Raw genomic sequence first — 14,601 nt, forward strand, 5'->3', positions numbered from 1 at the left:
GAAATGTGAACTGCAAAGCAGCATCCTTATGTTATATCTCTGGTCATACCACTTACCAAATTAAAGTTTCATATTAAGAAACTCAATGCTCGACAATTACAGGTTGAACTGAACCTGTACCCAGGAACACATACAGCTTGTTTTTACTTGCTTTTTAGTTTACTTCAATATAAATATCCAGATCTTTTCTGTCTTTTAGGACTCCATTTCTGACCATACAAAGCTCTCACACATACAAATACAAACTCCCTTTTTCTGACTTAAAACACAGGTATGGTTTTCTCTACTAGTATCTCCTCATGTATAACAACTGATACAAAATAAAGTGTAAAATTGATTAGGCTTCTTTAGCAAGACATCCTTCAATATTTTTTACTTCATCTGTTATTTTTTCCACCCTTAGCTACATTCTCTGAACATTACAGTACACCTGCAGTAGATACATAAGTAAGAAGGTTTAATTTACCACTGCTGTTAGAACTACAATCCCACTTCTGCAGAAACAAGACCATTTGTTTCTTTCTTAAGGGTAATTCTATATATCTGTGACTTGTGAAATACAGGATTTTAAAAAATATTTGCGGCTTTACATGAAATTTTCCATTTCAATTTTTAAAGTGAGTGCCACATCATTCATAACAATTCAAACAAGGCTGAAAACATACAAAGAAAGTATGCAAGAACCCTATGATCCTCCTCTAAATATCCCAGTTCAACGATGCGTGAAACAAATTTAGATACCAGAGCCTATAGCCTATTCAAAGGGTATTCAAACAGAAATAATAGTCTTCTTGTCCTTCTGCAGCACTGCTGCTGTGGCTCAGCAACTGCCTGATACGTGGCAGAATTTTCTGCTCGGATTTCTTCTTGGACTGCTCCAAAATAATCCCTTTTGCTTTAGCCTCACATCTGCTATGTGAAAATGAAGCACTTCTTGGTAAGGTGGGCTCAGCCAACTTCAATCAATATCTACAGAGAATACAAAGCATTTCAACTTCCACCACAGTGACAGCAATGTGTATTACGAGGAAGTTTTCGCAGCTGCTTGGTGAGATACTTAATTCTGTATTCTGTTATGTAAAACAAAGCGTGTTCCTACACAGATGCTAAGGACACAGCCCAGAAAACCTACATCTCATTAAGTGCCTCGAGGGCAGCTGCCTGTAAACCAGCCTTCTACCTCCCCTCACCCTATTCTTCAGAGAAGAAAAATACACAAATGATGGAACTGGAAGCAGATACTGGACTTCTGCATAGAAGCAGCGAGCTGGCCCCATGGCACTCTGCTCCTCTGAACATCCCGGAAGAACCACTGGCAGATTTTGGAAAAGAACAGTAAACATGAAGAGCTCAATCTCTGCTCAGTCTGTCCATGTCAATCACCTTCATCCATGCTTCAAAGTAGTAGTGCAAAACAAGACTGTGCAATTAGATGACTAATGAATGAGAAATTAGTGAGAACTGAACTGCCAAGATTGGCTTTAGTTTAAAGTTCAAGCAATGCAAAGATCGAGTTAAACGTGACACAATCCTCTAGCCTATCAGGGTGGTGCTGAGGTGCTTCCCACCAATCTGTTCAGCCTTTGAACATGACAATATTTTTTCATTTCTGCACAAATGATGTACCTTCTCAGCTTTCCATTCCCATCACATGAGCAGAAAAAGTGCCATTAAGAATGATTGTTCTGATCCTATTAAAATGGCATAATTAGTAGTTCATAATAAAGAAGTATCATTGGCCTCAACATTTGACAGCAACTTCCTCCACTAAGTGACAGGCTACAGTCACCACACTTTACTCCCTCCCCCTTGACAAAAGCCACCTTAATTAGCCTAAAGATAGTTTTAGTATGTGTAACAACTGATCATTCAGACACACAGTGAGCTGAGGTCAAAATACAGCCAAACTTCCCTACGTCTGAGGAGCAGGAGATGCAGTATTTGACTGAAATGGGAAAACAAGCTGTATTTTTGCTATAACTCCAGGTCAACTTTTACCTTTGTGACAGTTGCTGAACTAACAGATATTTATGGATAACAGTGTTCCACAGGCAAATCATTACTTCCTGAAAAAGCACGCCAGAAATTGAAGAGTTATCTTCATGCTGTCCTTGGACCCTTGCAAGGTCTGCCAGCAGCACAACAGAAAAGGCCAGTATTGATAATAAACGCGAGATGTGGTTGGTAACAGCAATTCTGAGCCCCTATACAAACAAAAAGCAACGTGAATTACAAAGAAAAGAGTCAACATCTGTTGAGTGACCCTGTGAAGTGTCCAACCACAGCACACCCACCCAAAACATCTCTTGCCAGTGAAGGCTTTAAAAAGGAACAAAAAAGTTTTCAAAAATACAAACAAAACAAGGATTCAAGACAGCAAGCAAGAAACAGATGATGTTCAGCATAGGCAAGAATGTTATTGAAAACAGAGATCCTGCATGGTCTTGTGATCCAAAAATGATAGCAATCCAGTTACAAGTATGTAAGCATCTGATATCCTTACGGTGATTTGTCTTTAAGAGCAATGATGCACTTCAAGAGAACGAAAAATGAATGCTTTATTTTCATGTCACATAAAATCTAGCAAACCAGAGATTACTTTGCTGTATTCCTTACTGAACGTCTGAATGTTTGATTTGGTAAAATACAGTCTCTATAAATTCAATGCTCAACATGAATGTCAGAATGCACACAATCGAGTTCAAGGACTACAGAATCCCAGGCTACAAAGAAAATGATTCAAGCGTCATTTCCCCCAGGATTGCTTCATATGAGGTTTTTACACCAAGTATCTAAAACATCATTTCCTGTTACATGCAATTACAAGGACATACAGCAGATGCTTAAGTGCCCTGTAAAATACGCATTTGGCTTTGAATATTGTATTTAACCCTGCTTTTATGGGTAATAAAAGCATCCATGAAAAATCTGGTACTTTAATCACCAGGAGTGATCAGTCTGTAGAACTACATAAGATCAGTAAATAGCACCAGTGTTTCTAAATAATACTATGTTCAAATAAAAAGTAATATCAAAACAATATTTTCACATTTTAAAAGCCAAAAAAAAAGAAAAAGCAAACACCCACCCACCCAACATGGCTCCAAAGATCCTCTCATCCTCTAGCTTCTGAACAATTACTGACAGACCTACATAAATGACATGCTACAAACAGTCCAGCAACAGTCAAAAGGGATTGCAATATAAAATATCAGTTGTTTTCTTGGCTGTCTAAATAGATAAATAGATGTACTCTGAGTTCTATCTTCATAGATGAATAATAGTGAACACAATACATAATTATATCTTGCACTACCAATACCTGAAGAAAATTTAAAAGTTGCTTTAAAGTTGAGATTCTTTATCATCAACAAGCTCCCTTTGATCAAGTGGCCTCTAGCAGACCAACCACCAGATGTCCTTTATTGGTCTGGTCCCTAACTTTAAGCCACAAGCTCTCAACATTGGTCACGGCTGCCTTTTAGAGGCAGTTCTTCACAGTCTATGGCTCCCTTTCAGGGGCAATTCTTCACAATCTACCCACTTCTTAACATAGAGGGCAACTTCCCCACCCCTCTTACCCTGCCTATCCTGTCAAAAATGCCTGTAGCCCTCAATCATTTGCTTTACACATCTGATTTTAACATTTTTCTTTGATCAAACAGAACTTTCACAAATTATGTAAATAACAGCCTTAGAGTGTTTCCCAAACTATATTTTCTGGGGCCTAAATTTAACAAAGACCAACAAATAGACTGGACTGACTGGTGGGCTCACCCATCAGCAGCTCAATAAGTTTAGTCTGTCTCCTGCTTCAAGATTCAGTATTATTCAACGTTCAGCTAGTCCACCAAGAAACATGCTATCTCAAACAGCAGTTTAGCTCAATGTGTATATGTTGAACAGATTAACTGGTTGATGTCACTTGATTTTCCTGATTTAACTGCCATCAAATGATTTTTTAAAACTACTGACATAAACCAGAACCAAAAAGGATCTTGCACAACATTATTAATCCCACAATTAGCCTGAGACAGTAACAGGATATTCCAAATGCTATAATAAATGCTGGGCTTGCTTCTAAACAATGGCATTTCTTGTTCCAGGTTATTTACTTTCCCTATTTTTCTAACCAAGTAGCTATTACTTAGCCAACTGCCTTGATAAACTTACAATTTCAAAGAAAAAAAGCTTTCCTATTTCTTTGTCACATAAAATGTAAGATTCTTTAAAAAACAGGAAAAAAAAAGGTCTTTCTGGCTAAGACTGAATATAACAAATGCCTCTATGGGAAGAGGATCTTGTTATCCACATAATAATGGCAGGTTTTGCTGCAAGTCAGGTTCTTCTATAATAATCACACTGTTCCACCATCAGTTTTCAAAAAAAGTTAGAATAAACCACTGACCCTTTTAGTCTCAACCACACAGAGAACTTCAAATGGCTTTGCTAGAAGCTGACAGAAAGTCAAAGAAATAATGAAGATATTCACCACCACCCCCTACCCCCTGAAAAAAAAAAAACCAAACAACCACCTACTTTTCTGGTACATCTATGGGACCAAAAATGATGAATCACAGAACTTCATCTTGCTCAGAGGACAGCACGTCCCGTTAACCTTCTATCATCACCTTCTGTCACCTGGTCTCCCACACCAAGTGACTTCAGGCCAGTCACTCAATCTAATAGAGAACATGTGGTTCCCTGGTACTACAATATGAAACAAACATAATCCCCAAAATACATTGCCTCTGGGTGTTCTTAAAGCATGCAACATTTCTCCTAAAAACATCTTAACGCTAACGTTTAACAAAGATTACGCAACTTTTCTTTTTTTTTTTTTTTTTTTTTTTGAGATTATCTCATCGTTATTTGCAGTATAGCCAGCATCCAAAAGGAAAACCAGACAGCATTTCATCTTGCATCACCTCAAAAGTGGCGATACTACTTATATAACTTTTTATACATGTATTCACAGAGTGAACAACTTCAGGGAGCACTCCACTAAATTACCATTAGTCAGACAAGTCTACTGGACAATATACATAGAATGGCCATGACAGCGTTGTACAAGCAGGCTAAAAGCCCTTGCCATTCTTCAACGAAATCCCAAGCTCTACGATCACGTGCTGAAGTGGTTGCGATGCACAGCAAACTGACAGTTCTCGTATCTTTAAACCAGCCTGGAATGTAAAAGTAGTGTTTTACATAAAGTAAATAATTCCCAGTCAAAGAAAAATATCTACTGACACATGGTTGGCACCTTACGCAAACCTATCCTCCAAATATCCAGGAAATAGCTTTGTCCTTGAAACAGATGAGTTCAATCACTTTCACCCTCAGCAACACATTCAGCTGTTCACTGAAAAATCCTGCAAACAGACAATCAGGAAAAGCAGAATGCAGAAAGTCCCAAACCCACATTATTTCAGGCCTCCATGTCAAAAATTCATAGCAACCCTAGAAGTAGGGAAGACTGCAACACAGCAGACTGGAGTGAAACTAGTACACGATGAGCAGTCTTATCTACAGGAGTGATACCATAACAACACAATCAGCACTAACAGAAGAGTCAAGCAGCCTGAGACATGTGCATGTATTGAAGCACAAAAGAGTTTTTCCTGCCACAGAACATTCCTTTATGTTCCTCCATTCTTTCACAAAACCGCCCATAAAGACATGGATCCCACTGCACAGATAGTGCTGGAGCTAGTGACAGGTAGCACAAGAAACAGGGAAAGATACTCAACTCTATCCCATCCACTTTATTGCTATAGTTATATAAGAAAGCTGCAGGAAGGACTTACCAGTGACAGTAATTACAGACCCTGTTCTCAGCAGGCACCACGAGGCTGCCTTGCTATGAAGCACCTGAAACTGGACATGAAGATGTAAACAACCCCTCAAAGCTCAAATAATCTAACAGCTGTGAAATTGCTCTCACTGCAAGAAAAACAAAAAAACAACTGAGATGCAGAGATAAATGGAGCATGAATCATCGCACACACAACTATGGCACTCACAGAGGTATATGAAACTGGCCTAGACTGCGCCCTCTCATCAGGGCTTCTACTAATAGCAGAAGAGTGTCTGTTTTTTGGAATTGAGAAGCACAGCTGTTTCACAAAGACGCTCCTCATGAAGGAAGAGGGAAGACTGACAACTCAGCAGGTGTGAGCCCTCGGTCACTAGGTGCCCACTCATCACCTTTGGCATCAATGGGTGCACATGTGAAGCACAATGTTTGCTGACATTCCTCAAGACTAATGCTTCTCTGGAATTGCCACTGAGGAAGATGCAGTAACTGAGAAGACAAGAAAGGCCAACAGACTGAAGAACTCAGCTCTCCAAAACAAGGTCCAAACCTTTTACAACTACAGTTACTATAAAGAATGGTGTAGATCTCAAACAACAGGAAGAGAGAAACAAATTACTAGGAATCACCCATAAGGCTTAGAGCAAAGACTGGCAGTGTCACTTGTACCATCTGCCCCTCACCCAGACAGGGCAGCCAGGCCCTGAGCCCTTACCAACAGGGGTGAGGAGATCCCTGCAAGCAGCCATCCTCTGTCGTCACATGGGTTGTACTGATGACCATAAAGAGCTGAGAGGCTTCAGAGCAAGGCAACAGCACTATAAAAGCACTGAACAGAGCAAAGGTCTTAGAGGAAGGCCACAGCTCCAAGTGCTTCCCTCACAGGAGCCCTCTGTAAGACTCGGGGTGTCAGGTCAGCAGACTAACCAAACTGAAATCAGGCACTTGCTGTGAGGTGCTCCTGGTAGCAAACCTGCTATCACCACCTTGCAGGAACATGAACCTCACCTAAATGAAATATTGGATCTGGAATAGTCTTTTAACTCAGTACCAAAGATAGTGGCTGCCTGCCTGTAGCAGAGACTAGAAGGCACAACAACAGACTTTGAAATTTATCTTGGAAGTGAGTAACTCAATTCAATAAAATGCGTTAATCATGTACTCAAACCAAGGCCAGGTATGGAGAAAGACTCAAGAGAGTGATACATGATGACTCCAGAAGCATGAAGTAAGTGGGGAAAAAAAAATATGCAACCTTTCAAAAACAAAGATTCTGTTCCAACAAAGCAGTTCACACAGGGAAGCAGACATCCCCAGCAGACAGGAAAGCAGACATCGCTGCTGCCATGTGGACTGCATAGCTGGCAGAGGGACAGGAGCTTCCACGTACCTTTGTAACCACCGACATAGTAAACATCATCATTCGATGGAGAAATAGCATCTTCAAGAGGGGATTTCAGTCTTCAAATAGGTCAAGGCAGAGCAGAAAACCTTAAAAAAAAACTTGTCCACGTGTGCACCTTATTTTACACTATTAAGTTTTCCTTACTGTGCTCTACTGCTTATGAAAGGGTGCTCTGTGAAAAAAAGTAGTAGATGCTTCTGTCAGTTCCATCACCACTCCATAGACCTTAAAAGCACAGCTGGAGGCTACTGCCAGCAACCTCTACCTTCCTCCCCCCCCCCCCATGCTACAATGCTCTCACTGAAATTGACATTTTTTGGCCCTAAGCCTAAATAAAGAAAAAAAAAAAAAGTTAGAGGAAGCCTGTATATCTAAAAAAACCTCAATCTTCTTGACAATAAGCTAATAACTATATAACTAACTAGCTTTACACCAGCTAAACACTCAAGAATTTAATGATGTGACAATCTGAAAAAGGAAAGTCCTAACATCAATTCTGTAGGTCTGTTCAACCAAAAAGTTAAGTGCTACTTACCTGGCTCTGGATTAAATGCAGCAACACCAGCTGGGTCTGTTAACTGAGCCCAGCTGGGCCTGCTTGGGTGAACAAAACCGGTATGCAGCTCAGCAGGCCAAGGGTGATCCAGAAACAGTTTGGCTTCCTTGAAGCGCAGAGGGTTTTATCCAACAGCTTAACCAGCTCTTTATGCAGAGCAAGCTCTGTTTTTTTCATACCACAGTTCTGATACCTACATTTTTTTACACCAAGAGCAAGATCAGGTTTGATATGACCAGTGCTCCACCACAGATCAAACATGACTGAAGAGGACTTCTCCAGAATCAGCACCTAACAGGCTCCTTTACCTACACGTATTTGTAACTGATGTATCAGATCCCCCCCTTAAATACCAGATAGCAGTGAGTTCAGCATACTTCAGTTCGTTACGGGCACATTTTAATAGGGTATACACACACACTACAAAAATATACTAGATTGTGTATGCACATGTATATATATCATTGTTGTGAGCTTCTTTTTTGCAGTAGTAGCTTGTGCACAATCAAAACCTGTAATGCTTTAATAGGAATCTTTTCAAAAAGCCAAAGGGCATTCAGATTTAGCTCCTACCTTTTACTTTCCACAGAGCAGCAGCCAATTCCAATCACCATCAAGAAGCAGAGTGAAAATACAGGGACTTCACAGGACAGAGATGCAAATTATTTCAAAATCTGTTTTTGTTTATATCTTGCAATATAGATTTAGAATGCTAAACAGTTCATTGGAATAAATGTAGTCACAAAAACATTAAAAACAGAAAGAAATTTAGAACTTCCTTGTTTTTTTATGGCTCATTAGCAAAAGCCTCTCCTCTTAACAGCAACATCCTCCTTAAATTGGAAAGAAAGGAAACATCTGCAGGGCTGGTAACAGCAAAATGTCATGTGATCCTAATTTAGCTAAATCAGAGCTTTTGCTTCTCTGCTTGTTCTGCTGTTGCTTGTTAAGAATAGGAAATGCTTTGTATTTAACCTAAGAGTCAGATCTGGAAATATCAGAGACAAAGCACACTTCTGCCTCCCAGTACAGAAGCAGTGCTTGAGGTTACTCCATGCACGGTAAAAAACTGCCTCAGCAGTCTGACAGAAGAGCAGTTCACACAAAGTCATAGCCTGCTCATGGCTGCCTTCCAAGGCTTCTTGTAGCCTATGGAACTTTGTGATAAATCCACAAATAAAAGTTGCCCATGATCCATTCTGCTTCCTACAAATGGGGAGAGAACAGATCTTACCTGTCCCCAACTAAGTGCACTACTGCAAAGTTAGGAGCTAAATTGGATGAAGTTCATACTCTTTGCTTTCTGGTACAACACAGGCTTTATCATTCACTACATACCAGATAGCTTTCACTGCATTTTCAACAGATTCTACAACAGCACACCTACTCATGCATGCAAGTTAGTTCTGCACAAACCATTAAGTAAAACAAGACCACTGCACAGTATACAACCTGAGCTGTGCAGGCCATTTCAATAATCAGACGCAGGACAGCTTTAAAGTCATCTGCAGAAGGACCTACACACTTTTCCAATTCATGCTGTTTCTTCTCCTTATCATACCCAGAGCCTGTATCTTGGTTACACAAGCGATCAGCTCTGCTAAGGACAGAGTTTAAGCCTTTATGCACTTCCAGCGAACACTTGAGCTTAGCCTGGGCTTCTCTGTGATGCAGCCACCATGCTGCACTATGTGGGCCTGGCAGTGGGACAGAAACACGTTTTACCCCTGCACCCTCTCATGCAGGTATGAAACTGATCTCTCAGAGAAGCTAGTGATCTTTCCAATGTAAGTAGAATATGCTCATTCCTGTTTCAAAAACATGAAGTTAAAAGAGATTAGCTGCACTACTTTAACTGTGCAAAAACATCACCGTAACTGCCAATTATTCCAACAGTTCACCCTTAAGGTGATCTTCAGATCTTCAACTCAGCCATCCTACAGTTTTACTCAAGATTCCGTTCCATGTGCACATGAATGCCTGACCTGTCGTCGTCCCCCCCCCCCCCCAGCAAGCCTTTAGAAGATCAGGGAATTGACTCTCAATGTCAAAATCCAGATTGTCACCCTAAATACAGTGATTTCAGGCAAGATGCTATTTCAGATTCTATCCTGTTCGCAGAAGACGTGCAGAATCACATGGGGAGTTTTAAGCATTTCCTTGAGAAAGAAACTATTCATATCATGCCTGCACTTCCTAGGAAAGAGAAGTAACACAGAGAACATGGCTCAAAATACCACAAAACTTGCAAGACAATGTTTCAAGATCCTTTACAGCCCTACATACACAGCTTCTTCCCTCCAAAGCAGCCTCCAGATACATAACTAAAACTACCCGGTGTTAAAGTTTGCAAAGATTATAAATGCACACCAGCGAAAATGCACCACTTAAATATAACCCTGGTCCCATGTTTTAAGACACTTCATTTGAAATAAATTATATAATGTGCAAACTAACACTGCAACTTTTAAAAGCCCTACTCTCAGGAGTACTCTATTTATGTATAAATCAGCATACACAGATGCAAAGCCACACGTCATATTTCAAAACCCTAAGTTTGTAATCTACTGTGCATGTACAGCACAGAGTAAAGCAGCTTCTTCAGTGAAGAATTTAATTTACCTCGATAAGATACACAGAAAGATGGTTTAAAAAAAGTACTGAAGTCATTAACTTGTAAAAAAAAATAATCTTAAATCTTTATGTCAACAGAGATGAGGTATCACTAAGAGGATAGAGAAGAGAAAGTTGTCCACAGGATTTTCAGTTTAGCTGCAAATCCAGCAGCTTTCAAACACTGCCTTACAATGTGATCATAAGTGACCTGCGTATTTCCTCCTAGCCTGCAGCCCTCTTGTCAGCCAGAATGGTCAGTACAGCTGATGACTAAACCCCTGTTGTATTCTGTCTGGAGCATGGGGTGGGGGGCAGAGGAGAAATCTATTTAAACAAAAATCCACTGGCTTATTTAAGAACTACTTGTCCTTACATGCCTATTACTCCAGTTGGAATTGCTCACTGTTGCCGAGTTACTTCCCTGTACTTCTGAACATGACAAAATGTTTCTCCAACAGCAGTGCAAATTCCCACCATGAGTAAAGCCACCAGCTATTTCCTGCACTGATTTTACACCTTTTACTCAAGAAATCTGAAAACATCACACTCTGCACTGTTATGAGACAAGATTTTTATCATATTCCCTCCCACCCTGAGACGGGAGATAAACAGAAATAAGAATACAGGAAGATAACATAACTATTACATTTCAAAACTGTTATCCAGCTGCAAATATCTGAAAAGGAATGCATCACCTTTGTTATTTCACCCTCTAAGTGACACTCAGAAGACTGAAATGTTTGGTTGTTGTTTTTTTTTTTAATGTTATCTGAGATTCTCTAGAGGAGGGGAAATAGCTGCAGTGCAGCAGCCACTGCAGTGCTTCTGCATCCTAAGGCTTGAAGGCAATACAACAGCTGAGTTTGCACTGCAACTTCTCATCCTCAAACACTGTTTTACAGAAAACGTAGCCTACAGAATTAACCCAAGGTTAAAAAATAGGGATCTTGGCTGCTATAATGCCACCACATGACCACTTACTTTCTCAAAGACTATCCTGACGTCTGTGGAAGTTCTCCCACGGCTGACAACTTAAATGGTGAGGCATACTCTTCCGTACATGAACCTATCTGACCATCTGTAAGCAGACAGAACTCTGCAGAATATCTGTCTTCAACTAAGAAACTGGAAATTTAAGTACTCAGACAGCTGAAAGACCATTATTGTTACTTTTAGAGGTGAAGACACAGCAATAAAAAACAGTAGCCAGGTACTGTTCAGCTAGGAATTTGGAACAGTGAGAAGACCTGCTCTCCTCCAACTGGTAGCAGCGTGCTCAGGGCACAGCAGTGACCTGCTCCTTGCTGGCACAAACACCTACACTCAACTCATGGTATACAGTTCTACTGCCTAAGACTCGAAGGCAATGCTTTTGTGATACAGGGGTAAAAAGAGATTACATAACATTGTCCTATAATTTCTTTTACATTATCTACCATTAATTCTTTCAGCCATCTGAAGAAGTGGCATTGATTGTTTCGGAGCTGCTAGTATGTTCCACCTTGGCCAAGAGGTCAATGAAGACACCAAGCATCAAGAGTTTGCCTGAAGGCTGATAAAGAACGTCCTTACCAGGAAACAGAGGGAAAGTTCTGCCGCATCTTAATGAAGATGAACTAAGTTATGTTATTGAGTAAAATCACTACTTAATACTTCCATACAATTGATCAAGGACTCTCACTGGGGTCAGTACTAGTAAACTATGACTCCCAGGCTACAACTTCTCAAACATCAGACTAACAAAGTAACTTTTTAAGAAAGATCAGAAGCAATGCAGAACATGGGCACAGGCCCATGGAGAAGAAAATCTGCAAGTAATTCCATCTGGTTTTGTAGTCGTTACTGTGATAAGAGAATGTGAAAGCCACACCCTTCAATCCCATGCCATGTTCAAGCTAAAAACTGTAATCCATTGATACCAACAGAACTACAGTGCTGCGCATAGTCCAGTAATCTGATTGTACAGGTTTCTAATTTAGCACTGAACTCTACATACTTTTTGCAAACATTCTAAGCATATAATAGAATTCTCTATCAGATTCAAAAGGCCCCCATAGTTACAGTAATTGTCTTGCTACACTGTGAAATACTTTATTTTTAAAGACCTATATTACCATGGTAGACAGAAGAAAATACTCATATATATTTGTTCTCTTCCTGTTCTAAGAACCAACTTTGGGAACTATGTACCAGAGGAGATGAGTAGAGTGTATGCCAGCAAAAAGTTGTAAGAACAGTTCTATAATCTGATTCAAGAAATCATTAATGACATGAACCTGCTTTATTGTCATTAATATTTTTTTCAAGAACATAGATTTCAGATGCTCATTTCAGAGGAAGTGTTTTCTCACACGGTAAGTCTTCAACTCAGCTCCTAGATGGCAGTAATTCACTCCCCTGATGCTTTACAGAGGTTAGAGTGAATGAAAATCGCAGAAGAAGTTGCATGACCTCTGCTAGTTCAAGGATGACACACGCCAACTGGGAGCTGCGCTGTGCAAACACACTCCAGCAAGAGCTGTTAGAATCATCATAGAATGAATCATAGAATGGCCTGGGTTCAAAATGACCACAATGATCGTCGAGTTTCAACCCCTCTGCTATGTGCAGGGTCGCCAACCACCAGACCAGGCTGCCCAGAGCCACATCCAGCCTGGTTAGCCTCAAACTGTACTTACCTGCTCTCTCATCTGCAGGCTTCCTGAACACTGCTAGGAGGAGCAACACTGCTTACAAGCAGTATGCATCTCTCTCCAGGCCTGACTGCATCTACACTGTACATGGCATTCTAATGCAGTAGAATGGCTGCACTAGTCTCTTCCTGGTAGATAATGTAATTAAACTTAAAAATTCATTTAAAAGCAAAAAGAACAGCAGCAACTCACTACGATGTACTGTTTACAGATATTTTACTTTCAGAGAAAAAAAAAAAAAACACACTACAATATAGCCCACAAACCACAGTAGCCATATATTCTACTTATCTAGGTAAAATGAGTAACATCAAACAGTTCTGCAACATTTCTACCTTAAGCAAGCAATTAATTGCAAGAATATTGATCTAAGGCCTGGTTTTCTTTCCAATTTACTAAGAAATAGCTTTTAGGTTATGTGAAACCTGCCTAGTTGGGTGTTCTTTTTTCTTTTGTGTTGCTTTTAGTTTATTGTTTTGTTTTGTTTTGTTTTTAACAGTTCATTTCATTCTACTGCTCAAAAAACAATTTCACTTTTCCTTCCTCCTTCTAAACTCATTTTAAAGTTTCATGGGGCTGCCCATATCATCAGCCTGGCCTTTTCTTACTACTTCTTGGTTTCTGAAGCACAGGAAGCTGTTGTCAGATTTAATTTGCCTATACGGATGAATTCACATCTATGTGCTTGCAAACTAGATCAAACTTAGTGATAGTTGAGCATCTGAAATGTAAGGCTCTAAAAGCATCCATTTGCCTCACATCTTTCCAACTCAACAGATGAGATTCTTTAAATTATAACACTGGGAAATTATTTTTTAAGAAGGGTGTATTGTTTCTACAGACTTGCATGTATGGAGGGAGTACTTCTGGATCACTTGCCTCTAGTTACTGTACTGGAACTGTAATTTTTTATAAAGCCTTCTCCTTAATGCTGCAAAAGAGTACAATAAGTTCTCTCCAGTCACTGCCTGAATGCTAGGTGAGAAACATAGGTTACATCCACCTTGAAAGCAGCACTGCAACAGAACAGTATTATTTTATATCCCTAATAAGTGGCTTATATTTACAAATATTTCCATTCAAAATCCAGGTAGGGTTTTCTTCCTCCAGTTCTGCATGAAGTAAGTCAATCAGACTTAAGAGGTGTCCAAATAAAGAACTGAATAGCATTCTGTGTTATTTTATCCTGTATGTTTGAAGAAGTATGCAATATCCAACCTTTTCTCACGCTATTTTCTCTCATATCCATGATAAATTTTGAAACGGTCAGAACGTTTGAGCTCTGTTAAACTGGGGAACAAATCAGCTCTATATTTATTCACAATGCAGATGGTGCTGGCACATCTCCCCCTTCCTGTATGTGATATATCATCTTTTTGTGCAATTCATAGAGTAAATCCTCCTCAAAGATTATGACTCTACCAGAGCAATCTGAAGTACTCCAAGTGTTAAAAAAGCAATTATATGGTTAAAAGCACATTTTACAAATTTTATATCTTTATTAACTGTAGGAAAA

General features: G+C 39.7%; 1 protein-coding gene across 1 annotated transcript in view; it reads right to left on the reverse strand.

The window, feature by feature from the left end:
* Positions 1-14,601, reverse strand: part of ARHGAP21 (Rho GTPase activating protein 21) — a gene marked incomplete at both ends in the record, with an annotated part of 106,410 nt that overhangs the window by 65,219 nt on the left and 26,590 nt on the right. The window lies entirely within an intron of this gene.

This window comes from Tetrao urogallus (genome assembly GCF_951394365.1).
Source record: "Tetrao urogallus genome assembly, chromosome: 7".
NCBI lineage: Eukaryota > Metazoa > Chordata > Aves > Galliformes > Phasianidae > Tetrao > Tetrao urogallus.